Source organism: Monodelphis domestica, chromosome 3, assembly GCF_027887165.1.
Source record: "Monodelphis domestica isolate mMonDom1 chromosome 3, mMonDom1.pri, whole genome shotgun sequence".
In the NCBI taxonomy this organism is placed as follows: domain Eukaryota; kingdom Metazoa; phylum Chordata; class Mammalia; order Didelphimorphia; family Didelphidae; genus Monodelphis; species Monodelphis domestica.
Window position 1 is genome coordinate 527,285,937 of NC_077229.1, and position 27,163 is coordinate 527,313,099.

Consider the following 27,163-nt stretch of genomic DNA (forward strand, 5'->3'; position numbering starts at 1 on the left):
TGGAAACTGAAGTGGAGCTCAGGAGCTGAACTGGTGTGTCTCTCTGAACACTAGAATCTTGCTTGGGACAAATCTTGTGGTGAGTGAATTAAAGACTGACTGATCTCTCTCTTAGGGCTTGGACCTGGGCTGGCCTAGGCTGGCCTGGGCTGACCTACTCCTTTTCTCATTGTTTCCTCTTATTTTCTCTCTTTCATTAATTCCTTGTTTGTATTAATTAAAATCTCCACTCTTTTATCTGTAACAGTTTGTGGTAAACACTACTTTAATTGCTACACTTGCCCAGGGTTACAAAGCTAGGATATGTGTGAGGACCAATTTGAACTTGGGACCTCCCATCTCTAATCCTGGTTCTCAATTTACTGAGCCTTCTAGAGGATCCCTGTACCATATTGTTTTGATGATTACTGCTTTATATTACAATTTGAGATCTGTTATATCTAGGTCACCTTCCTTTCACATTTTTTTTTTTCATTAATTCCCTTGATATTTTTGAACTTTTGTTCTTCCAAGTGAATTTTATCACTTTTTTTTTAGTTCTATAACTTCCCCCCCCCCTGCAATTTGGTTGATATGGCACTGAATAAATTAACTAATTTAGGTAGAACCATTATTTTTATTATATTGACTCAACCTAATCATGAACAATTTTCCAATTGTTTAGATCTGTCTTTATTTCTGTGAAAAATGTTTTGTAATTATGTTTATATGGTTCCTGTGTTTGTCTTGGCAAGTAGACTCCAAGGTATTTTATATTGTTTAACATTATTTTGAATGGAAGTTCTCTTTCTATCTTTTGTTGCTGGACTTTGTTGGTAATATATAGAAATGCTGAGAATTTTTGTGGGTTTATTTTATATCCTGCCAATATGCTAAAGTTATTAATTATTTCAACTAGTTTATTAGTTACTCCAGATTCTCTAAATAGAGCACCATATTATGTGCAAAGAGTTATGGCTGTTTTCTCATTGCATACTTTAAGTCTTTCAAATACTTTTTCTTCTTTTATTGACATAACTAATATTTTTAGTGCAATATTGAATAATAGTGGTGATAATGAACATCATCATTTCACTCCTGCTATTATTGGGAAGGCTTCCAGCTTGTCTCCATTATAAATAAAGCTTCCTGATTGTTTTAGATAAATACTATTTTCATACAGGATTTCTTATAGCAAAATATTACTCTGTTATATTTATGTACTACAATTTGTTTAGCCATTACCCCAAATAATGGGCATGTACTGTGTTTCTAATTCTTAGGTATCACAAAAAGTGCTGCTATAAATATTTTTGAGTGTGTGGATGCTTTTATTTTTATTGATGACTTCTTTGGGGTTTGTCCAATAATGGAGTCTTTGGTTCAAAGGATATGGACATTCTAATTACTTTATTTGCATAATCCAATATGTTTTCCAAAATGGTTGTGCTATATTAGAGTTCCACTGACAATATATCAGTGTTTCTTTTCTTCAACAACTTATCAAACATTGTTGCCATGCAAATTTTAAATTGTAAGGTAAAAACAATTTTAGTTAAGGGATCAGTCATTTTGCTAAATTGTTTTTCATTGTTATAAGGGGAAAAAGTTATACAGCTAGGTGGTACTGTATTTTGTATCTGCAAATGACTATGTTGTAAAAGTAAAATAATTTCAATTTTTTGAGGGAAAAAGTGGAAATCTAAGGCAAAAATTCTTATCAGTTGAACAAAAGTTTTGCTAAATCAAATACAGATTATTTTAGGAAGAGATGAAGATGGAATAAAGAGCTGATGCTTTGTCACATTTACTACAATTACAAACAGAAACTCTAGCCATGGTTTAGATATATTGAAATTTTACTGAAATGATATATGTAGATGAAATACATGTAGATATATGGACTATGCAAGTACAAAATTAAAAATTGTACCCAAAAAGTGGAGTGAGAATTCATGCAAATGTCTGGGCATTTAGAGAATGACATACCTGTTATGAATCAATAATGTGACATATCAGGCAAAAAATCTAATGCTACCTTTAGGTCAAGTTCCAGCTACTCTGCGAAGCCTTTCTTCACCTTCCTTCCCTTAGTTACTAGCTTGAAAAATACATGCAAAGTTACGTAAGTGAATTACTTTGCAAGTATTTTTTCTCCTCTGTGCATGTTGTATAACTCAAATAGTTTATATTATTCAAAGGCAGAGACTTCCTGATTTTTTGTTTTTATCTCCATCACTAGGGAAAATGACAAATAGGTACATTAAACTTTGTTGAGTTGAATGAAATGTATGCCATTCGATTCAAAATCGTGTCCTGAACACGATTCAGCATGGGCTAGTGGATATAGAACAGTCTTCAGAGTCAGTATCATCTGTATTTAAGTCCCCAGTACTCTTGCAACATACTGACTGCATGGTTCAGAGCTAGTAAGTTAGTCTCTTAGTATCCCAAGTAGTTTTCCAAGATGATAAGTGAACAAAAAAGGAAGGCATTTGTATTGGAGAGTGACTTTCTCACTAGGAATTCTTTACATGGAATGAATCGCAGTGAAGTTGAAAAAACTTTCTGAATAAAAGAATTGATAGTCAGACCCCATTTGGATATTGACTATTGTGTATAGCAAGGGACAGAACATTCTAAAGATGATGATAAACTGGAGTGCCTTTAGAGGAAGGTTACCAGAATGATGAGGGAAATGTCGGTCATGATACAAGAAGATCCATGGAAAGAATTGGGTGTATTTAATGTCAGGAAGTGAAGGCTTCAGGGGAGATGGATGCTGTTGTCAAGAGCTATAATTTGGACAAAGGACAAGACTTGTTTTCATTAACCTTGGTGGGTCAGGAGAAGTTGCAGAATAGCAGATTTTGGCTTAAAAATATCTAAAAAATTAGAAGACATCAACGTAGAATGTGCTACTTGGAAGGTAGTAAGTTTAGGGGGGGCAGCTAGGTGGCTCAGTGGATTGAGAGGGAGACAGCAAGTCACTTAACCCCAATTGCCTAGTTCTTAGCATTGCTCTGCCTTAGAAGCAATTCTTAGTGTTGATTCTGAGATAGAAGGTAAAGGAAAGGTTGGGGAAAAAAGACAACGGGGTTCCTCTCTATTTAGGAATACTAGCAATTATTTTAGTGATTTCAGACCATTATTTTTCTAGCCTCTCTTGTAATTGATTTAGAGCCATGGCCCTTCTCTCTGCAACCCTCCTTTATTTTGTCAGGATTATATATTTCATTGGGTGGAAAGATTTTTTCTGAGGAAATTCTAATGCAGAAGAGCTTTGTTAACTTATATAGTCTTAGAGAGAGGTTAAGTGACTTGCTTAGGGTCGCATTGCTAATATGTGAGAGAAATAGGACTTGAACTCATGTCTTCCTGTTGCAGAGACTTTCTCTCTCTGTGTCTCTGTGCCTCTCTCCCCTCTTCCCTTTCTCTCTTCATCTTTATCTTCCTCCCCTTCTCTGTCTGTCTGTCTGTCTCCCTCCCTGCCTTTCTTCCTCTCCTTCTCCATCTCCCTCCCTCTACCCCTCCCTCTCTCTCTCTGTCTCTCTCTCCATCTCTGTTTCTCTTTCTATCTCTGTTTCTTTCTCCCTCTCACACACTCACACACACACACACACACAAAGAAATAGCATTTATGTTGGAGCTTTTATTCAAACTCTTGCACTAATCTACCCTATTTTTGGTAAACTTTAGTTAGAAAAGAAAGGAATAGCAATAAAACCAATAATGACTCTGACTGTAAAAGCCAATCAAAATGACAGGGAAGAAGTGAATAACTGAATGAAAATATTTGTTTTCATCTGTACCAGACACAAGTACCTAAAACTTTACAAAGTCCTGGGACCTGTTGTAGGCAATACAGGTACAAATAAAAGCAAATAAAGTCATATTGTTGTTGTTCAATCACTTCAATCATAACTCTCTTAAAAAGCAAAGTAAATAAAAGAAGTCAAATATAATTCCAAGGAAGCACCATGAGGCCTTGCCTCTGATTTCTTCCTTCTAGGAAGAGGTGCTTTGGGCAAGGACATCACAGTAATTAGGAGAGGAGTTAAAGGGGAATTGATGGCCATCATCATACTGACGAATCTCATGAACGGCGTTTGGTCTTGCCTCCTCTGGCTGGCTACATAGGAAACATCCCAGGAGAGAGGTTTGGGTGCCCTTTGAGCACAGTTAATAGTATTTGAGTGAGTCATAAAATGACATCTACTGAAGCTGTTCTGGTTTGTCATAGTATTAGTTGGGTTTTTAGGTCGCAAGATCTGGAAATGACTGAGCTGCTCACCATGGGCTGCTTTCAGTCACGGGCCAAGTTCATTAGTAATTAGAGAATAAAACGAGTTTCTCCATTTTACTTTGTACTCAGAAAGGCTCCGCCCTGGAATGCTATTGATTCTTTGAGCTCTTTTCCAGGAGCAATCATTACAAGGAAACTTTGACTTCACCTCTGTCTCGTTCTTCCGGATGCTTCACTCTGTGCCCCCACTGTTTAAATTCCCAGCAGGAGATCACTGTAGCTTACTGTACATAGAATATTCTGACAACGGGCACATTTCCCACACGGGACCCATTCCCATCTCTTTCAACCCCCTTCTCTTGCTGATCTTTTCTTGTCTATGAAAAAATGCTTGTAAAATGCTTGTAAAAAGGACAAGGGGAAAGGGAGGAGCTGCTGTTTTCCCCATGGAGTAAGTAAAGGATGGCAGGAAGAGCCAATGGTCTGTTGGGTTGTTGGGTCATTAGAGCTGGCACGAGTCATGGCAGGGCACAGTCTTCTCAGCATTGGAACCCTCCCAATGCTGTCATACTTCATACACTCTCTGTCAGGCTGCGACTCCGTGTTTCTCAACATCCCAGTGCTGCTCCTCCTGTGATCCTAGAATTCTTTGTGAAAGGAAGAGGTGCCAAATGTAGCCTGTGTATCGCTTATTCTAATCCATCGTCACAAAGATAGCAAGATGACCCTGGAGGGAAACATCCTCTCATCTCAGAAATTGGTCCAACAGTCCCACTTCAAGAATTATTCAAAGGAGAAAAAAGGTGAGATCCTCGCAGGCTACCTGGTGTGTTATATTTATTAACTCGCAGTGACTTTTCTTATCAAATTCCCTTTTAAATCAAACAATATTTTTTCTTCTTCCCAACTGTGCAGAGATGCAAGTGTTGTTCAGGCAATCAAGCTGTGTTGTTTTTTACTTCATACATCATCACCAACAATAAAAAAATTCTAGGATCTGAATTTAGTTGGCAATTTTACTGATGCATGAGACAGATTAGTATACAATATGCTCTTCTGAAGTTATATTGTCTCTAGCACTGACAGTCGTATCATAGGAAGAAAAAACCACTCATTTCAGGTGTTATGGCAAACAGGCATCATTCCAAAGATAAATAGATAGGGAGAAGTCACAGTAATAAGATCTAGTTTATACAGCCATTTTTCTGACCTTATCAATTCAAGGTAGTTGAATTTGTTCTTTGAAATAAAATAAAAACCAAACAATTCACTTAAAACATAAATCATTGCCCCGGTTTCAAACTAAATTAAATATTTAGCATTTGTATTTTGAAGTTCTCTATGGCTTGGCAGCTTTGGGACTTTGTTAGTTCTAAAAAATAAAATCACACTCATCATTCAAATACACTTTCCTGCAGTTGTGGCAGTGCCTTTATTTAGTTTAACTAGGATCTGAATAAATTGCTATGTTCTGGCCTTCCTTAATGTGGCCTTCATTGATATCTTCTTTGACATTTTATCACAAAGTTTGGGGGAAAAAGGGAATATTTTGGGGGGTAATTGTGCATGTCTATACAACACACACAACTGTATTTTATAAAACATTAATCTGAATTGAACTATTCATCCTGTTTGGAGCATAACTAAGTAAACTAATATGCTGCCTTAATTTTTCAAGGTTATCCTATTTGTTAACTCCAATATAAAATGAGATAATAAATGTAAAGTGCTTTTTTTAAAGCATTATGTAAAAGTTCAGTATCATAATTATTCTTTTAAAAACCGATATTACTATTATCTCTAAAACAGTCACTGGGGCTCGCCAACATATTGTCCACAATACAGTCCTTCCCTGTAGCAGGGGGAGGATCAAATCAACCTGAGCTGCATTTCTCTGAACTCTCAACTTTTGACTTCTTCATTCATGGACTTTTAGAGTGGCCGCTTTAGGGTAGTTGTGGGTTTTTTAATAATAATCTTTTGTTCAGAGTTATCTGGACTTTTGCATGTGGTTTCAATGGAAACATAACAGGAATGGGAAGAGCTGAGTGTTTAGTGTGTGAAGTGTTTAGAATCAAAAGAAAAATATACACCATAACTACAATAATGTAAGACACCAAAAGAAAATCAGGATAGTCTAGATAATAGTCTTCATTGCGTGGCTTTCTCAGTGTTTCCAGTATCTGCCACATAGTAGGAGAATAATAAATGTTTATTGGTTGATTGAATTCTTGGGGGGGGGTTCAGTCAACAAGTATTTCTTTAATGCTTAGTTGGTGACAGGCACTTCATGAAGCAAGGAGGATACAAAGAAAACTTCAAATAGTTCCTGACTTCTAGTATTCTATATTCTATTGGTGTATATGAACCAATAGGAAAAGATAAAGACAGTGTAGACAGATGGTAAACTTGGGAAGGAAATCTCTAGTAATTATGATGACATAATTTAGGAGGCTTTGTAGTATTCCAGGATTTTAAGACATTAACCTGGAGTGAAGCAATAAGACATTGTGTAGGAAAGAAAGGTTTGTGTCAAGTGAGTCAGACTTTGATAACTGCCTTCTCAGAGACCCAGATGGAAATGGACTAGACTCTGAACCCATGTCTTGAGAATTATACCACCCAAGACCATTGGTCCTTTTTAGCCAATCAATGCAGCCATCACTTGGGGTACTATGGGGAGAAGAGGCAAAAATCCACCCAAAATGATGTACAACTGCCACAAATTGGACAGGGAGGCCAGACTAGCTGAAACATTAAAACCATTTGAGGAAAGATGGGAAATGGCATGCTCTAAGCAAATCAAGCCATCGCCAGCATATTCCCTTAAATCCAGGTAGAGATTCTAGGATCAACCTTAGATTCTTGGAAATAGCAGCCCTCTTCCCTCATACCCCACCTTCAAACAACTGGTCCTTCTTCAGTCACCTGGGTCCACACAGAGGGGAGAAGTCACTGTGGAGAAGAGGAAAACATCAACTGTTTACCACCCGTTACCAATGAACAACTAAGTGCAAGAGTCCATGAATTGCAGCATCCCATGGAACTATTATCCTGGAAAGCAATTCCCATGGAGATCTGATCTGGTAACTGCTCTGCAAGGATTGTAAGCACAGCTACTGAAGACCCAGGTAAGAACATTCTTGCCACCAAAATCTTTGGCATTGTCAAATGATTCAAATTTTATAAATGGAAAACCATTAAAGATGCTGCAATTTGTTGCTTCAATAATCAAAGGCCAGGGGACCTTTCCATCTGACTTGCAGTAGAAAACTGTAAAATCCTTCATAATCTGACCGTTCCTATCTTTCTAGTCTTATACCTTACTTCCCAATGTGATCCTGTAACACTGGCCTCATTGTTGTTCCTCACACAATACCTGAATCCATGTATTTTCACTGACTATTCCCAATGCCTGGAATTCTCTCTCTCCCTGCTTCTTTCTCATGACTTCCTTGTCTTTCATCCAAATTCAGTTAATATCTCATCATCTACAAGAAACCTTTCCTGGTCCTTTTAATGTTAGCACTGTATGAATGGAATTTTGATCCCCTAAAAGTCCTTCAGTATTTCCCAGAATTCCTCTCCTCTCTCCACCACGTTGCATGGTCATGTTTGTATTTACGTTTGCTGTAACTCCTCCTTCTCTCTCTTCTCTTGCGATCCCAGCTGAGTTATGTAGTTCTTTTATTTTAGTTGTTATTAATGAAACTTTTAAAAGTAATAGTTATTGAATATTAATTTTAAAACCCACAGCACCTTCTCTCTGATATTATTTTTAGTTTATCTTTGTGCATATACATGTTTTTATGTATTTATATTTTTATATACATATACCCACTGAAGACAGAGAAACCAAGACAAGCCCACTGAAGACAGAGAAACCAAGACAAGCCAGTCGCAGATGGTCCATGGTCTGAGCCCCAGCCCTCATGAAGTAGATCTTATCTTCAGTGTAGAAGGCAATAACTTCTTGGACACTGACAGATGGTAGCTCCTAAGGCTGAAAACAAAGAGTCAGTACCCATCCTTGCCTACCTCTAGCAGGCATCCCTGCCCATCAGGAAACCCCAGTGAGGGGAGTCAAATCTATTCAACCCTTTGTGGACACACCCTCCCAGCCCCACGTGGAGCCCATGCACCAGGAGGGACTGACTCCTCTACCATTTTATTAGAGTGATTCTAGCTGGAGAGACAATTAAAGTAGCTATATGGCACCTGCCAGCTTCTTCCAACTGCTCTTTCCCTGTCTTCCCTCTAGAAAAACCCCACGACACTGACACAGTGGCCTTCAGCCCGTTTCCTCAATCCCAGAACTCAGGAAGGTAGAAAAATTTAAAAATTTGGCTCCCTTCCCTTTCCTCCAACAGTGGAAGGAAGGGGCACGTCCTTTGTCCCCTGGAGATAGATCCCCTCTTTTCTCCTTATCCAGAAGTTATTTTTTGGGTAATTTCCTTCCGCAATAACTTTTTTAATCTTAGAATCAATATGGTGGTCTTGGTTCTAAGGCAGAAGAACAGCAAGGGCTAGGCAATGGGTGTTAAATGACTTGCCCAGGGTCACACAGGGATTTTTTTTTTGCTGTTTCAATAATAATATAGTCCCTAACACATAGTAGGGACTTATTAAATGCTTGTTGACTTAATTTGAAGTGTATTGAATGTCCTATTAGAACATGAGCTCCTTTAGATCAGAGACTAGTACTCATCTATTCACTTGGAAAAGCACAGGGCTGCGCATGTAGCAAGAGCTTGCACATTGGTGGTGCTGTATCATTCATTCACATGGAAGAGGAGCCCTTAGAAGATCTCTTCCTGCATAGCAGGGGTTCTTATTTTTTCTTTTTGTCTCTTGGATCCCTTCTCAGAATTATAATGGCTGCCTTTAATCATAGTAGTAATCATAAATGATCAGTTTCAGTTAGAGGTTATAGGAAAAAAAATTTTTAATATATTTTTTCCTCTCCAAGCTCAGGAAAACTAGTATCTGTTTTTTGATTCCAGATTAAGAATTATTTGATAGACACGGAAGTCCTTCTCCACTTATGCCCTATAATAGAGAGTTGCAAGTATGTTTGGTGAGCATAGATCTCCCTTATTCTATCAAATAAAAAAATTTATAATGATCAAATAGTAAATGGAAAGGGAGCCTGAATTCTTTACACTCTTCAGCCAAAGCAGAAGGGGCACAACTGAACAGTAATGTTTAGCTTCTGTGTCTCTTTCTTTTCCCTTTATTGTCACCACAAGATGGCATTGTGAGGATTCAAGTGTTAGAAAATGGGCATGATTTTTTCTTGTACTTAATAGATTGAACCAACAGCAGAATCCACTCCAAAGAGACACTTGACATTGCAATAGGAACATCCTTGCCCATGGCATTAATAGGCATAGCTGTGGTTCTAGAGATGGGTGACCCTTGGTCAGAGTGAGTCATTCCATGCAAGACTTTTATGGTTACCTCATCTAACAGCTCACTTTGCTTTTCCCAGTCTCCTTTTTTCCCCTGCAGGGCCCAGAGGATATTGGTGGTTGCCAATTTTTAGTGTCAGTTGTTAAGACAATGACCAGGACTTTCACATGTGCTTGAAATGCTTTGGGGAGGACAAACAAGGGTCATTGCTTGATTTATTTCTTTCTGAGTTCCCAGGATGGAATATTGACTCACAGAGGAAAACAGTTTTATCAGATAGTTTTGTTTTTTCAGAATGTGTTTCAAGAGAAATTCTCTTGTTTTATAGCTCTGTCAATCAATGGTTTTCTAAAAGCTCCTCTTCTTTGTGGAAAGGAAAGTTACTCTGGTAGATGAAATCATATTTAAAATCCACGTGAGGCTTTCATCAAATACCTTTTGAATGGTATTTAACATCATAGGAGCCTAGATTTAAAGACAGAAGAGCTTTTCAAGGTCATGCAGTTCAATTCTCTCATTTTATAGATGAAGAAACTGAGGCTATGCAGCCTGCAGAAGACCAGGAAAGAAGTGGCACTATTTGGACGTACAGTAAGATCAGGACATGGGGTCCAAATTCTTTCTTTGATATTAACCAACTGTATGACTTGGGCAAGTCATTCAGCCTCTCTAAGACCTCAGTTTCCTCATCTCTAATATCTGCAGGTGGTTGTGAGGAGTAAATAAGTCAGTGTATAGAACACAATTTGCAAAATCTTTATTCTGGAATCTCCCTTTAGCTAACTCTGATCTACATATCGACAAATTATTGTTAGGAAAGCTCTTTGTAAAATCTAAAACACTTTATTAAAGTGAGTAGTTATTAATAGGTCCAAGTACTTCTACTACTTGACTAGAAATCATGAAATTAGTCATACAACATTTATTCTTAAATACAAACAAACAAACAAAAAAAATGAAAAACAGACCAACACAAATCTCCCTAGCTTTGGCAGTTCCTTTTAGGTCCAGGCAGAAATTGGGTTCCAAACAATAAGGCAGGTTTTTTTGGGGGAAAAAGCAGGTTTTTGAAACAAAATATGGATGCATTTACATTCATAATTTAGTTTTCCCAGAACCTAATTGTTAAGGCTTTTTTTTGAATGAAATAGTGCTCATGTTTTAAAAGAAAACAAATTGTCTTATAGACTATTTTCAGAACTGTAGCAAAATAAATTCTAGAGGCCATGTGGAATGGATTTACCAAGAATCAAGAAGACCTGGGTTTAATTCATTTTTAAAATTTTATTTAATTAGTTAATTGAGAATATTTTTCTATGGTTACAAGATTCATGTTCTTTCCTTCCCCTTCCCCCAACTCCCTCCTGTAGCTGATGCGCAATTCCACTGGGTTTTACTTGTGTCCTGGGTATAATTCTAACAAAAAATAGTTACATGGCTGTGTGCAAATCATTTAATGTTTTTGGGGCTTAGCTTACTCATTTGTAAACTGGAGATAACAATGCCTGTAACTACCTATCTGAAAAGATTGTTGTAAGATTCAGATAGCTGTAAAACACTTTACAAAATTGAAAATGCATTGTAAATGCCAACTATTATTGAAAACAATAACAAAAAACTATTATTACATGAAACATCTAAAATCCCCTTCATTTTGGTTGAATAAAAAATCATAGTAAGACAACCCATTAATCTAAAGCAAAGTAGTCAAGAAAAACTGTTTCCCCACAAAAAAAGCCAAAATTTAATCAATTTACTATTTATTTGATGCTTGAGGATGTCATTTAAAAGAAAATTTCTATCAGTAGACTAGAAGCTTCTTTTTAATGTATCAAGCCTCACAAATCTATAGTAAAGCTATGGAAACACATATTGTAATTTTAACTTTAAAATAAATGTCGTTTTCTATTGATCTTTGCACTTTACTTAGTGTTCCCTATAGGATAATAAAAATGTATGTCGAGACCAATTTAAAGAAAGTAGCTATTCATATCATCTGTAGATGGAATTCAAGAGTTTAATCCTACTCAGAGAAATACCAATATTGAAGAATTCATTGTTAGAGGCTCTATTTGTTCCATTCTGAAGTGTAGGTGCTCATTTTTATTGTTATATGTGACCATAAAAATCATAAGCAAACACAGATATTTCAGTATATTAAAACAAAAAAGGATTATATGGGAAATGGTGAACTGTTACAGTTTTCTAAAAATAGTAAATATTAGTACTTGTTAAAATATAACTGTGAGGATAATTTTAGCGTTGTGACTTAAAATCTAAATTTTAATGGTCACCAGGGGAAATCCCAAATAATAAAACACCCAAGTCAGCTGGAAGTTTTATGGTGATTTTATTGATATAGTGGAGAAGATTAAGAAGGGAGAAGGAAAGGGTGAAGGATTTCTCTATTAGGAGATGTAGAAAGTAATGTTTTGAGTGCGAAGGAGGAAGGAATCAGCCTGAACTTCAAAAGGGGCTCAGCTGAGATGCCTGAACCTGAATCAGGTCAAGGACAAAACTCACCGCCAAAACCCAGACAATAACTGCCACCACTCCCAAGATGTTGGAACGCCTCACACGCTGCCAGTCAGAGTTGCCTCTCCAGGGAAAGAAGAAGAGACAGGAAGTTATGTGCCTTATATGGACTGTTTTGTGTCACTTTCCTGCATCTCATCTGTACCAATGATGGCTTAGCTTGACTTAGGACAGCCCAGGGGTCTATCCGTTTTTCTGCACATGTCTGTTGAAGGCCATTTCCTCAGATAATTAAATCTTGAGTTTCATGCAGACCTTCCTAATGCTGTTAAACTAAGGAGGGTGGAGAAATGTAGAGTTTCCAAGATCTGATTCTGTTATTCCAAGTATCTCCATTGTTACTGATTAGGAAATAGCTAAATCACATCTTCTAAAGTACAGTCTGATTAGGGTGGAATAGTTTTAAAATTCACATAACACAATATTATTAATTATATAGTGACAAAATCATCCTGTTTATGTGAATTTTGAAGTTTTTCTTTGCTGTATTTCCTAAACTATTATTGTCCTTTCTTTTAAAAAAATATATGTATGTGTATGTATATATATATATATATATATATATATATATATATATATAATTCCTCTCTAAATTATCTCTTCCTCATTTTTTTGAAGTCCTCCCTTTTGATAAGTATAATCAAGCAAAAGATGTCAACATCTTAGCCAAGTCTGATTTAGGTATCGATTATTCTTCACCCTAGTTCATAATTTTTCTGCCAGAACTTGGGAAACATACTTCATTCTTCTTCTTCTGTAGTTATGATTGGTCTGGGGTCTTTAAAACTAAGCTGTTTTACCTTACATTCTTGTGATCATTATACAAACTGATCTCCTGGTTTTGTTCATTTCACTCTGAATCAATCTGTATACATCTTCCCAGGTTTCTCTGAAATTGCTCTTTTTGTGATTTCTTATGGTGTAGTAATATTCCATTACATGTATATAACATGATTGGATTAGCCATTGTCCAAATGATGAGTATTTATTTTGTCTCTAGTTCTTTGCTGCACAAGTGTTGCAATAAATATTTGTTATTTGGAAAGAAGTATTTAAAAAGTTCAGTAAGGATAGACACTGTTACTTTGGAGCACCTAATTTGCCAGATCTGTGCTTTAATAGGATTATTTTCCCCCCTACTTAGCATTTAAGGCAATTTTCACTTACTTTCTTGTCAATGTGTGTGTGTGTGTGTGTGTGTGTGTGTGTGTGCGCGTGTGTGTGATGAGCCTGGATATGTATCCGTGTATATCTGTATGTGATTGCATCCAGAACACTTAATATATTCCAAGAGATCTTCTTAGAAAATATTTTTATAGTCTTCAGGAATATAAATCCTCTTAAGCATTACAATGAACAAGAATGGTATCAAGTAGAAGTTCAAATGAAGAGGATTTTTTAAAAGTCAATATAAAATGGTTATTTTATTCAATTCAGCAAGTTATGTGCTGATCCCATCTCTGTTCTTTGTACTATGCAAGCCTCTCTGGGGATACAAAGGAAATATGAGAAATTTATGATCTCTGCCCTCAAGGAGGGCAATGACAAAATTTCATTGGTGAGACAAGTTGTGAAAAAGTGAGGGCACAGTATGAGCAAGGGAAGGACATAATGAAAGTAGTGTTTTACAGAGATCAGTCTGGAGGCAATGTGCAGCACTGGCAAGTCTGGAGTTTGGGAAGGCTGATTAGAAAACTATTGCAGTAACCTGGTCATACAATGTAGCCCTATAAATTGGGAAAAGAATGAATACCAGAAAGCTTTTATTTAATTAAATTGTTTTAAAAATTATGAACTGACCAAAAATCAACATCATAAACATTTCAATATATAAAGAAGAGAATAAGAAGAAAATTTTATTTTTGATTGTGAACTATTGTACTATACTCTTTAAGAATATGTATTTTACAGTAATGGAACTGCTTTGCCTCTCTGTGCCCCTTTTAAAATTTCATTCTGGTCCATTTGTTTTTTTAAAGCATTTTGTTGATGCAGTCTTCTTTCTTCTTTTTTAAATCACTATTTCCACTTGCCAAAATGTTCCCCACAAGTGCCCTCTGCTTCATAGATGTTCTCCTTTGTAAGAAATAAGCACAAATATGTGAAACGTTTACTTCTTTATTCCTGAGAAATAGGCATCTCTTAATGACATCTAAGATCACATTAGTTTTCTTGGTTGCCAATGTTCTCCACTTCCATCTTGTACTGAAATAGATTTGTTGAGCCCAGAAACTAATTGTGACATGGGCATTGCACCCCCAGAAACTCAGGCAAACTATTATCAGGGGGGTTCCTTTGCTCCTTTTTACATCCTTGTTACTCTTAGCCTAAAACATCTAATGACCCCTATAGGATCCTGACATGATTGTGCTCCTTTGATCCTCCTTTAGATTTAAGATGGACAGAGAGATGCACCTCCAGCCTACACCTGTATTCTATCAGGCTGTATCTCAGACATCTGTCTGTCCCCTAAAACAAAGGAATCTTTCATATTTTTTTTAAATTTAAATTAATTTATTTAGTTAATTTATAACATTATTCCTTGGTTATAAGAATCATGTTCTATCCCTCCCTCCCCTCTCTCCACCCCTTCCCTCAGCCAACACACAATTCCACTGGGTATTACATGTGTCTTTGATCAGAACCTATTTCCATGTTGGTGTTTGCACTAGGATGCTCATTTAGAGTCTCCATCCCCAGCCATATGCCCTCGACCCATGTATTCAAGCAGTTGTTTTTCTTCTGTGTTTCTACTCCCACAGTTTTTCCTCTGGATGTGGAGAGTTTTTTCTCATAGATCCCTCCGGGTTGTTCAGGGTCACTGCATTGCCACTAATGGAGAAGTCAGTTACATTTGATTGTGCTACAATGTATCAGTCTCTGTGTAAATGTTCTCCTGGTTCTGCTCCTCTCACTCTGCATCAATCCCTGGAGGTCGTTCAGTTCCAATGGAATTTAAGGAATCTTTTATGAGGGTCACCCCATGTCTCCAGGCAGACCCCAGTCAGAAGACTGCATGCCCGAGTGGCTACTACTCCAGAGTCACATCCACACCATGGCACAGCATGTTGTAAAGAGCATAAAATCTCCAGAACTGATGTTGTCTGGGGGGCAGCTTTTCCATCCATGCTGGCCTCCCAAGGAGCAGCCTTCCATCTTGCTGTCCCACCTGTACTATTCTCCTGGCCATTCTCAACATTACTCTGTAAGTTAATGAATTTCTCTTTTTATTTTTAAGCTAAGTTTTGGAGTCTTGCATTCTTGCAGAAAGGCATCCTTCCAGGAGCCCAGGGGTGCACCTCTTCACCCCCGCAATAATTGTACCAAATCACACTTATCATTTTGTCATCTTAGATATACTACAAAATTCTAAATTTGTGGAGGGTTTACTGGTCACCCTCTTCCCAGTGGACGTAGAAATGTGAATGAGGACTCTTGGTCTGGCCATTCAGCCAGTTCTGAATCGACCTGGGACTGGAGTCAGGAAAATCTTAATCCAAGTTGGACCTCAGATACTTAATTGTGTGATTTTAGGAAACTCACTTAAATCCTGCTTGCCTCAGTTTTGTCGACCATAAAATGGGGATAATAATAATAGCACCTACCTCCAAGAGTTGTGGGGATTGGATTGAGATTGTCTTTGTAAAGCATCGAGCATAGTGCCTGGCACATAGGTTGTCTCTAAATACATGTTTCCTTCTTTCCACCTAATTTTCTTATTACATATATCATCGAGCAAACATCTTGACAAAAATGGAAGCCGAGCCAGCTCCTTGGTTTAGAGTTTGGAGATGATTCCTTTTAACTTTTTGAAATTGGAAACATTTGCAGTTCTCCAATTCTATGATACTTCTCCTATTGTCTATTTTTCCAAGATCACAAAATGTGACTCAAATTAGTTATATGTTGTCATAATAATTAGTAATTATCATTTGATGAACACAGAAGTGACTCAGTAACTAAATTAACTACATATACTATGTAGCTTTTGAATGCCAATTATTTCATATGTAATATATAACTTAGATAAGTAATAAATATGACTAATACATAACAATAGATATAATTTGTTCATGTGACATACATGTAATAGTTTATAGAATTGTCAATATAAAATGTTATAGTAACAAAATAAATCATGTGATATGTAATACAATTTTATTGCATATAATATGTACATTATATGTAGTTAATTTAATTGCCACCACTCTGTGATCTTTGAAAGACATTCTATTATATTACATTAAAATAAATACACATACACATGTGAATATATGTATAGGGCCAGGTGACTTGAACACATCAAAAACAATGAGATGTTCTCTTACTATCTCCTTACATATCCTGAGAATCTACTTCTCATTTGCCACATTTATTATTTTTCCCTTTAGAGATCATTTTCTTTGTCTGAATAAATAGCAGCAAAATAAAGATCTCTGCCTTTTCTTTCACTGCCATCCCAAATAACTCTTCTATTCTTGCTTTACTCACATTTTCTTCAATTTAATTTGAAAGGCTCTTTTTGTCATCTTTAGCCTGCTTGGACAGCCTCCACTCCCTCAGCACTAACATTCTTGATATGGTCCTCGTGGGAGCCTGCCACCTTTTATATTCTTTCTATTATATACCCTCATTTCCACCTTTTGTTCATATTTTAAAAATGTGAATTGTCTGGTAATTTCTCTTTGCCTCCAGTTTGATCTCCTTAGAAAACTCTTTTCATACCTCAAAAGAATAATTTCTCTTTGTGTCTTCAGTTTTGTGTCTTGAGAGCTTCTTGTTATCCTTGGCTGACCTCCCCTGAAGTATTTCGGGCTACAGCCTGTCTGTCTTTCTTCTCATCCTTTTGAAGATTATTTTCATAAAATTTAGGATGCAGTATTCACCTTATCTATAATGATCTCTAAATTGGCCACTTTCCACCCTTATCTCCCACCCTCTGGTTACTTTTCCCTGCCCATCTTGCCATTATGGAAAGATGATTTTGGGGAGCACATAACTGGCTTCTTTTTTGTGCTCTATTTGCTATTCTTATATATTTCTTTTCTTTTTGTCTTTGTGACACTGAAGTTACTAAATATCTCCTTTGGTACCTCCATTCTTCTAATAGGTTTATAATTATAAAAAATTCAAAGTTTTGAATAGTTCTGGAACTTCCCTGCCAACAAAGACATGTGAGGCATGTATGTCCATGAGCTACAGCTGGTGTGTGGAAGACTCTTGAGTGGATAAGCTGCAACATACTTGTTCCTCTTTATTTTGTGCTGACTTTTGTTTAGTGGCTAGCAAGGACCCCCAGAATTCTCAGAACACCATCATTTCTGCTCTAGTAACAAATCTCCTCTATGGTGAAGATCCATCATGGAATTTGACCTTGTTTTCTCTACCTTTTGGAGAATGAAATTATTGTAGTAGTATAGTAGTTGTCTCTCGGTACCCGAGGATGACAATTGTCTTTGTGCGCTTTCATCTATGATAGATGAGTGCACAAAAACACTTGTGTGTGAAGGAGATTTAAGTGGAAAAGCCGATGCACAGAGACAGTCCCTCTCTCGGCGTTGGAAGCCTGGGTCCAGTGGCATGAAAAGTCGTTACACCTGGAGACTTCCTCAGCTGCATTGGATGGCCATGTTGTCTTTTGTGCTCCAACACGCCCTGAGCACTCCACAGTGCTTTCCTGCGTCGCCCTCTCAGCCGTTGAACCTTCTTGTTGGTTTCTTCCGCCTGTTCCGCCGAAGCAGTCTTCACATGCTGGGTGAGCAAAGCCCTGGTTCACCAGGGGTCTACCACCCGATGGCTACCCTCACAAGGTTTGGCCGGCCTGTCGAAGCCGTTGCCCGGGGTTTGGCCGCTGCCACATGCTAGCAGCTACTGGGAGCCACAAGGGAGAGCTGGGTGTCAGGTGGGAGTCAGAGGCTGGAGAGCTGCCCTAGGAGGGCACGACAAGCCCTCCATACCAGAGATACTACCCCTCCCTGAGCACCCCGTACACCCCAAATGAAATGAACTAAATGAATGAAATTATTATTTTTTTAAACCCTTATCTGCCATCTAGGGATCAATACTGTGCGTGGGTTCCAAGGCAGAAGAGTGATAAGGGCTAAGCAATGGGGGTCAAGTGACTTGCCCAGGGTCACCCAGCTGGGAAGTGTCTGAGGCCAGATTTGAACCCAGGACCTCCCATCTCTAGGCCTGGCTCTCCATGCACTGAGCCACCCAACTATCCCCGATGAAATTATTTTTGAGGCAAGTCAAACATATTAAGTTTTTGGTCCATAGCAGAGACCTCCATCAGTTGTGTAGCCCTACAGTGCTCTACCTTTGTGCCTCATTTATTTCATCCTTCTGTGTAGGTGGTCAATGCTTTCTGATGTTGCTTCTGGCTGTCTCCATTGTCCTTCCTCCAGGTGCTCCCCATCACTCTCTCCCCTCTAAATCCTATACTTTTCCCCTTGGGCATACATTTTAGATGTACTTTGTTAGTCCTAATCCAATCCCTAATCCAGATCGTGTTCTTTTCAAATTAGTGAAGTCCTCTAAAGCCATAACCTGGCCACAGGACTCTATCAAGTCTAAGCAGAACCGATGCGGTTCCCTTTGACTCTGCATTCACACCTGTAGTTCTTGCTGGTAGTCCTGGCGCAGGTCAGGCAACGTCACAGGCCTGGGGAATTCGTTGATGGAGTTTGCTCTCTTGTTGTTTCAGTATAAAAATCTCATATATAGGAAATGACTTCTTAGTCCTCATGGATTCCTTGATGGTGTTCAAATCATTTGAGACTGGGTGGGTTGGGGGGAAGAGGGGCTGGTGGGGTGGGGGTGGGGTGACATTTGACTGAACCCATGAAATACTTTTCTTGAATGTTAGTTTCAAGCTGTTGTTAATTACACTTCCTTTTATTAAAAATGAGATGTTTATGGGCGCCTCTTTGTATTCTAATTCCAAGCCTGGATCAATAGACCAGCCAGAGTCAAGCTGGACCTGGTATTGTTGGCCAGGTTAGCACAGAATGACCTCACCACTGAATGAAGGGAGAGGGAAGGGAAAGAGAAGGAGAGCTTTGGGTCCTTTGATGTGCGGATATGAACTAGCACTTATAAAGCACTATCCGTGGACCAGACCTCATCTCAGGCTTCCGCCTCTCCATGGAAAGGGACTGGAATTCCCATTGATCCAGTGGGATGAGAAAGCAAGCTCTTCATGTTCATTTGGGACCCAGAAACAGAGACAGATAGGAATGCATTCCAGGGCTTTAAGAAGTCTGCCCCGAAGACAAGCGCATCATAAAATGTAGCTTCCTGAATTATGCAGCTTTATATGTATGCATCGATAATGCATAGGAAGTTTGATTCTTGGTATAAAAGATTCTGATCTCAAGACTCATCAGCTGCAGTTGACTTGACCCTTCATGAAGATTATATTATTGGGATTAAACTCACTGAATAGACTCATTATGACCCTTTATATGGCCCCTAGGAGGAGAAACGATCAATGATGAGACATTAATTTTCTTGAGATACTTCATTCCAAGACCCTGGGGAGGAGTGTAGTGTGTATAATGTCTGTGTGTGATGGGGAAAAGCATTGGAAGGGCCATTTTTATTCTTCTCCAGCATGACTCAGAAAAGGAAGATGCTAGAGCTGAGAATTAAAAGGGGTTGATTATTCCCCATAAGAAGATTCCCAGGGTCATCTCTGGTAGGCTCAAGACCACTGAATCTTTGGTGATACGGGAAGGAAGAAGAGGAAATAGATATCAAGCAATAAGTAAGTAAGATCATTTTTAGCTCAGGTCTTTCTGACATTTGAGGCAGGACTCTACCCTCTGCATCATTTAGCTGCCTCAAATATTGTGTTCCGTATTCTTGCCTTTAATATTTATATTACTATAGATGAGCAAACAAGCCTCCAAGGTTCTGAGCTTCTCACTTTGGTTACACTTCCATCCATCTTTACACACAAGCTAAATAACACTATGTTAAATGGATCTGTGATTTTGGCACTGTGGATGCTACCTCCATCCTGACAGGAATTTCAGTTTCCACTAAATCTAGGGCAGGACAATGACCTCGTAGTGCCTAAATACAGTCATGAGTTGGCCAGCAGGGTTATCCACTATGGCCTTGAAGTCCTTGATACTGCTTCTGGTCCTCATCACTATTTCCAATCAGGAAATTCAGTGTGAATTGCCCCCCAAATTACCCTTGCCATATGGACATATTCTCCTTCAGGTGAATGTGACATTGCTTTTTATCTTTTTTGCTCACTTTCTGTTTTTAGTTTATCTACACCACATTCTTCTTTTTTTTAATCCATTAAGTCACCCAGGTACCCTCAATACATTCTTCTGGTGCTATCTATTCCTCTTGCATCCAGTAATAGTGCAAAGGATAGATGGTTTCCTAGAAAACTTTTAGGACCTCATCACGAAGGGGTTTGGTGTCATACTAGCAGCATCTACTCCATGAAGATTGCTAATTTTCCTAAAACAGCAATAAAGCTGTCACTGATCCTTCATTGTTAAAGGGGATCAAGGTGCAAATGATCCACGTGCCTTCCTGGTCATCCAAGCATAAAATCCCTTTGCCCAAGGGTCTGGGCCCTTCTCACTTGCCATACAAACAATGGAAAATGCTGAGATGGGGCAATTTGAGTCAAGGGTTTTCCATTTCTGTGATTTCCATTTGTTTAGGGAAATCCCAACTCCTTCAACCCATTCAAGCAATAATCTTATCTGTATCTTATAGTCTTAGAAAGTTGCCTCGTGCAGTGAAATGTTAAGTGATTTACTGAAGACCATATAACCAAAAGTTGTGACTTGAACACTATTGCAAAAAGAAAAGAAAAAATCTAAAAGAAAAAAAGGTAAATAGGACAGGTATTTTCAAAGCTAAAAATTATGCTGGAAATTCTCAGCTGACTAAACATTCCACAGGCATTTAGTCTATCTTGTATTTGTTCTTTATTCCAGGGACTGAATTTCAATTTGTTATTCTACAAAAATGTTGTTGAGAGTTGGAGATTTTTTTTAACTTCTTGCTACCTTACAGAAGTTCCATTTCCCCAAAACCCATGTTCTGGAGGGAGGGGGGTGACTGCCAAATAAACTACTCAATAACTGTGCAGATCTGAGATGAAGCTCAGGTTCTCTAAGTGTCCAGTGTAAATAAATGGGCCTGGGAAAGAAAGACCACTTCCCTCCCCCCAAACACACACACACACACTATCTATCTAGTACTACATTAAGACTTCCTCGAATTCTGTTTTCCATATTCCGGTCTTCAGAAGCTATGGCACTGTATATTTGTTAGCAGCAAGCCTTCCAGATTTTTAGTTTTTCAGTCGTTCTACATATACAAACACACACACACACACACATTTAAATAACTACATTCAATGGGTTCATGGTTTTCTCAAAGTGGATACTATCGCTAATATTGATCATAACTCAGATTCAATTATTTTTAGCAAATATCATTTCTTTTCAACGATTAGTAAATGCCTGGTATAGTATGTGTTAGAAACTGTTACAAAGTTAAAAATGAAATGTTTCCCGAACACAAGTAGTTGACATTCAAGACGGAAGCCCACCAGCCACTCAAATCTTCTTCCATGAATCTGAGCACCTAAAATGGGACACTTAGGGCTGCAAGAATATGGGTGGAAGGGTTAAAGATTAAGTGAGGAAGGACATGTAGAGAAAATAGACAAGGAGACATAGGAATCATCAGCATCATGTTAAGCACGTCAGCTCTTCCTCAGATGCTGAGAGAGTCAGTCAGTTGACCTGATTTTTATTAAGGCTTCAAGGAATGGGTGGTGGGGGGGTGGGGGGTGTGTGTGCAGGATTGTCAATCAAACAGGTGGCATGACAGAAATACTATTATCATAGTGGCAATCGATTACAAGATAAAGGAACAGATACCGACATAATGGTGTAGCCAGTGCCCAGCAGAGAAGCTCATTTGAAAGTCCTTCTTCCTCCAGAGCACCCGCACTATCTCATTCAGATGTAAAGTCTGTGTCTTTGACTTACAAAGAAGCTATAGAAATTGCTTGCCAGCCTTCTAGATGGCAGATAGTAGAGGTATTTGAGCCCCATCCAATTTAAGAATTCTGAATCAATCATGTGAGATATCGGGAATATATCCGTACGTCTGGTCCATGAGCACTGTTCATTAGAGTCAGCTTTTGAACGCATCTTTAACATCTTCATGATTCGTTTATAACTGAAACCCTCCAAAGATGGTCTTCAAGAAATGTTGACTGAAAAACTAATTAGCCTGTGGCCGCTTTGGTGATGCATCTTTCTAACTTGAGCTAAGTTGAGTAGAAATCACTTCAGTGTCCAGATAATTTATATAGAATGGTAGTAAGTGTGGTTTCTGATGCTTCCATAATTTGTTTGTGTGAATTCTTTGGCCTTTGTGAGTTCATTTAAGTTCTAATCTTGCAATAGTAGAAGGAACAAGTACCAGGTGCATAATATATAGGACACGGAAGTTCTCTTACAGTTTAGTAAGATTTATCAGAACTCATATTTCATAGCAGAACCTAGGAAAGTCTAGGGTTATTTCCATGCCACAGATGAACTTAGGGGGAACTTTAGAGGAAAAATAGGATAAATTAATTGTAATTCTTTTATTGCTGATGACAATGACTTCTTTTGATACTAGTTATTTGTGCTCAGTAGAATCTTTGTGCTCTTTGAATGGATTGTGGAAAAAGAGGTTATCAATGAAGAGGCATAAAACTCTGACAAGTACAGTAAAATTGTCCACGGGAGAGATGAAATGGTGATTATATATTTATCTTTGGTGTCAAAAATGTAATCTTCAGTTAGGATTCTGGGCATTTGGGAGGAAAGGTTGAACCTCCAGGCAGTTGATGACTTCAAGCTTAATTATAGGTGTCTTTTCTGTGAACAAGAGAAGGATGCTGGACCCCAAAGGAAAGCAAGCAGAACCTGATTGACTGTAAAGATAATTGCTTGGAAAGTGTTAATTAGAGTACTTCATTCTCATCTTTTTTGATATTTCCATATGAAAATTGTTCCTTTTTATTGAGTTTATATCTTTGCATGGGAGGGGATCCCACAGAGTTACAGTGAATCATAGGAGCAGAAATCTGCAAAGGAAGCACTATATTTCCTTGAACATATCACTTAAATCTCTTGAGCCTCATGTTTTTCAGCAGTTCAAAGTGTATTATATGGAGTACCTGCATGTGGAATGCTACAGAGGTGATAAGAAATTGTCCATTTGCTTAACAGAGTTTGAGAAATGATGGAAGAAGTGTGGAACAACACGTAGGTCTGGCTGCCAGTTTCCTTCACCAACATTCATAAATTTGAGGTAGGGGTATATGTATGTATGTGTGTGTGTGTGTGTGTGTGTGTGTTAAAAATAATAATGGTGAGTTACATAAAATAGATAGGAAAACTTTGCCAATACAGGTTCAAAACTGTTCAGATACTTTTGATAGTAATCAAAAGTATCTTCAGGGATAAAGTGAAGTGAAGCTCAAATGTAAACTTCCCTTCAGGGCCAAGCATAAGGACACTAAAGAGACTCTTATTATAACAAATAAAAAATTTTATTGAAATATATAAGGATAACAAAGATTTCTAATTCTAAGGGATTCTAAATCCACCAAGCTAAACTCCCTGGTTCCACAAGGAACTCATTCTCCTGTGTTTCACAGGCTACACTAATCCTCCCTGATCTGACTAACCCAAATTTACATTATTCTAAATAAAACTACCACTACTATCCTTATAATTCTTAACTTTGCCTTACAGTTATAAAATAACAAAGGCTAGCTGGTTGAGTCTCAACAAGAATCACATTAGGACTCTGAGTCTTAATGGACTGAGAGGCCAAACCAAAGACCAGATCTTTCTTTGGTCTCAGATATAAACCAATTTATGAAGACCAAAATAGATTGTCAATAGTGTTTCCCAGGTTAGAAAAAGAAAACATTAAGCTGCTTCAGGTCTTTTCCTCAGAGAGAGAGAGAGGCAACGAGAGTCTCTGAGTGTGTGTCTGACAATTGCCAGAGACCAACTTCCAACTGCCAGAGAGAGTAATTGAGACAGAAAAATGGTTATAATTGTCAACATTTGAAATTGACATGCTCTCTCAACTCTGCTTCGAACTCCAGTTCTTTCTCAAGCCAATCACTTTACTTCTTATCCCTAAACTAATAAAACAATACTTATTTTCTAATATAATCCTTACTCTGTGTGTGTGTGTGTGTGTGTGTGTGTGTGTGTGTGTGACAGAACCATTTGTCTCTCATCTGATTTCTGTTGTTTTTGACAAGTGCATGGACTCTCAGAGGAGGAAAGCTAGTGTTCAGTGATTAAGTAACCCCTTGGAATCTGTGTATGTGCTGATAAGGAATAAGAATGATAGAAAACCAACCAGACTTTTGATCTTATCTCCTGAAAGTCTTCAAAAACACAGCTTGAGAAATTGAAATTAAAAGTCAACAATTGATGAACTCTATGTAGTGTATATTTGAGTTTAAACCTCATAGCTAATCTCCCAGAATAGGTGCTACATTCCTGAATTGATGCATGAATCATTGGAAATAATGAACATGCAAACATTGTGAAAAAAATATCATACAATATAAGATATTGATATATGACATAGAATCAGTGTTGAAAGTCATTTTTAGTCTCAGAGGTTATCTTGGGTAGCAATTCCCTTTATAAGTTCTCTGACAGGTAGTCATCCTCCATCTATTTCAACTTTCCTAATGAGTGACAGGGAGCTCCGAACTTATTTCCATAGGCAATTCCAATATTGGACAACTCTAATAGCTCATCCTTATATTGAGCTGAATGAAATCTGCCTCCAGGTAACTTCCTCCTATGGGTCCTACTTTTGCCCTTTGGAGCTACACAAAATAAGCACACTATCTCTCTCCTATGACATCTTTCTACATACAATGAAAGTTAACAAAAGTAAATATAATACCAGAGTTTACATTTATTTCTGCAGTCCCAAGTTTTCTCTAGACCAAATATGTTCAGTTCCTCTTTCTATGATAGTTATTTCATTTGAAGATAGATCCTCATAACTTATTAAATTAATTGCCTAACAAATTTAGTCTTTCTCGCCTAAACATAATGTAGTTGAAAAAATACTGATCTCATATTTGGGAAACACAGGTTTAGATACTATCTCTTTTTACTCATTATCTCCATGATCAGTTTAAGTTATTATAAACTCTTTAGGCTTCAGTTTCCTTGACTGTAAAAGGAGAGACTGTAGATAGGCATCAAGATATTTTACAATTTGATATCTTCAGTCATTCCTTTTGGAGGAAACTTATCTTTTCTTAAAATGTGAAAATAACCTATTAAGTCATTATCTCTAATTAACACCTCTGGTAGACTTAGTTTGTCAGATCTGATCCAGAGTAATAATAGACAGTAATTTGATAGTGGAGGGGGTTCTTTGGTAGTCAGTAAAAGTGGAAATAGATATCTAAAGTATAGGAGCATTGCCCAGGGAAATCAGGCATAGAAAGTGGGCCACAGAGCAAAGTTCTGGGAAACCAGGAGATTGGTTGTGTCACCATAGCCTAATAAGGACCATAAGGCTAATTTCTGTTAGGTTACCCCTTTATGAAAATACATCCTAAATCAAGCAAACTAATATTACAAGACTGAATGGACTTATAAACATTCAGTCCAAATTCAAAGCATTTCCCTTGAGATTAGTTAGCACTAGAGAATCTTGCATCATATAACTAACAATAAAACAGTGTAAATTATGTTGCTGGGAAAAGCCACATTCCTCTGTTCCATTTGTCAATTTTAAATGAACCCCAGACTATATAATTAAGATGAAAAACTGTGTACAGGGAAAAGTTTTAACACAGGACTGCTGAACCTTGGCTTAATATTTTGATTGGCAGGTGCACAGAGAAACTTGGATTTATGATGAGAAGATTCTGCAAGTTATAGTTGCAATAATCTCTGGCGCAGTTTAAAGAAAGAGAAGCATGGATAAAATTAAATTGCTCAGATAATTGAAAAAAGAAAGAAATTTGCAAATTATACCATTTCCTTGGATGCTGCAGTAAAATAGAGATACTATAATGAGACTCACCACAGGGGGCAGTGGTGAAAGATAGCCTATTGACGACTAGAGCACATTCATTCAGTCTTCTACTGATATATGGTTATTATTGTTATTTTACTTGAAACTTTATTGAACTCTATTATGAAACTTTATAGCATAGTAACATCATTATAAGTAACCCAAGTCTCCAGGAAATCATGAAAAAAAGCAGACTGAAGTAAAGGATTAAATAGTCTTATTTAAATGAAAGAAATATTCTGCTTCTAATTAGAGACAAGTATAGTATTGTTCAGCTTTGAGTGCACAGATTTTCTAACATATAATGTCTAAGTCTACAAAGAGCTGGCCATATCTGTAAAAGGATAACTAATTAATGGTGAGCTTGGCCGTAGCAAAACAAAATTTTATGAGACAGGGACACTGGGTATGTAGCTCCTTATCTTGATTTGGTTATTACATCACATAAGTCACCATAATTTTTCCACTAGTACAAAATCATACCATGCCAATGGAATGATTAATGTTTTCTTTCATCTTCTTCAAGGAACTGGCTAATATTAATTGAAATAAAATTATGCTTTGTTGAATTTGGACAAAAACTAAGATATGTATGACTAAGTACAAGAGTACTTTATTCCAGAAAAAGATCTTTCTATAAACTGGATTGCTTTATTGTAAGTTCTATTTTTACATCGGTCTTCTTTTTTAAATTGAATAAGCATTTCAACTTTAGAATCAGAAAGGGTTAAAATATTACCAAATTTCACCAAAGAATGTGTTAAAATAATTTTTTGACAGAATTTTTTCTCCTAAAATTTTATAGAATACAAAGGAAAGTGATAGGCAGCATCGTATGGTGGTCAGAGGGGGGCAGTTCTGGAGTCAGAGCAA

The 27,163-nt window shown here is 37.5% G+C and overlaps 1 long non-coding RNA gene across 1 annotated transcript; it reads left to right on the forward strand.

The window, feature by feature from the left end:
• LOC103093786 (uncharacterized) lies at positions 1 to 27,067 on the forward strand. The gene is made up of 3 exons (XR_463678.2): positions 1 to 79; positions 23,446 to 23,527; positions 26,106 to 27,067. It is a non-coding gene; the product is annotated as an uncharacterized LOC103093786 (long non-coding RNA).
• The last annotated feature ends 96 nt before the right edge of the window (positions 27,068 to 27,163 follow it).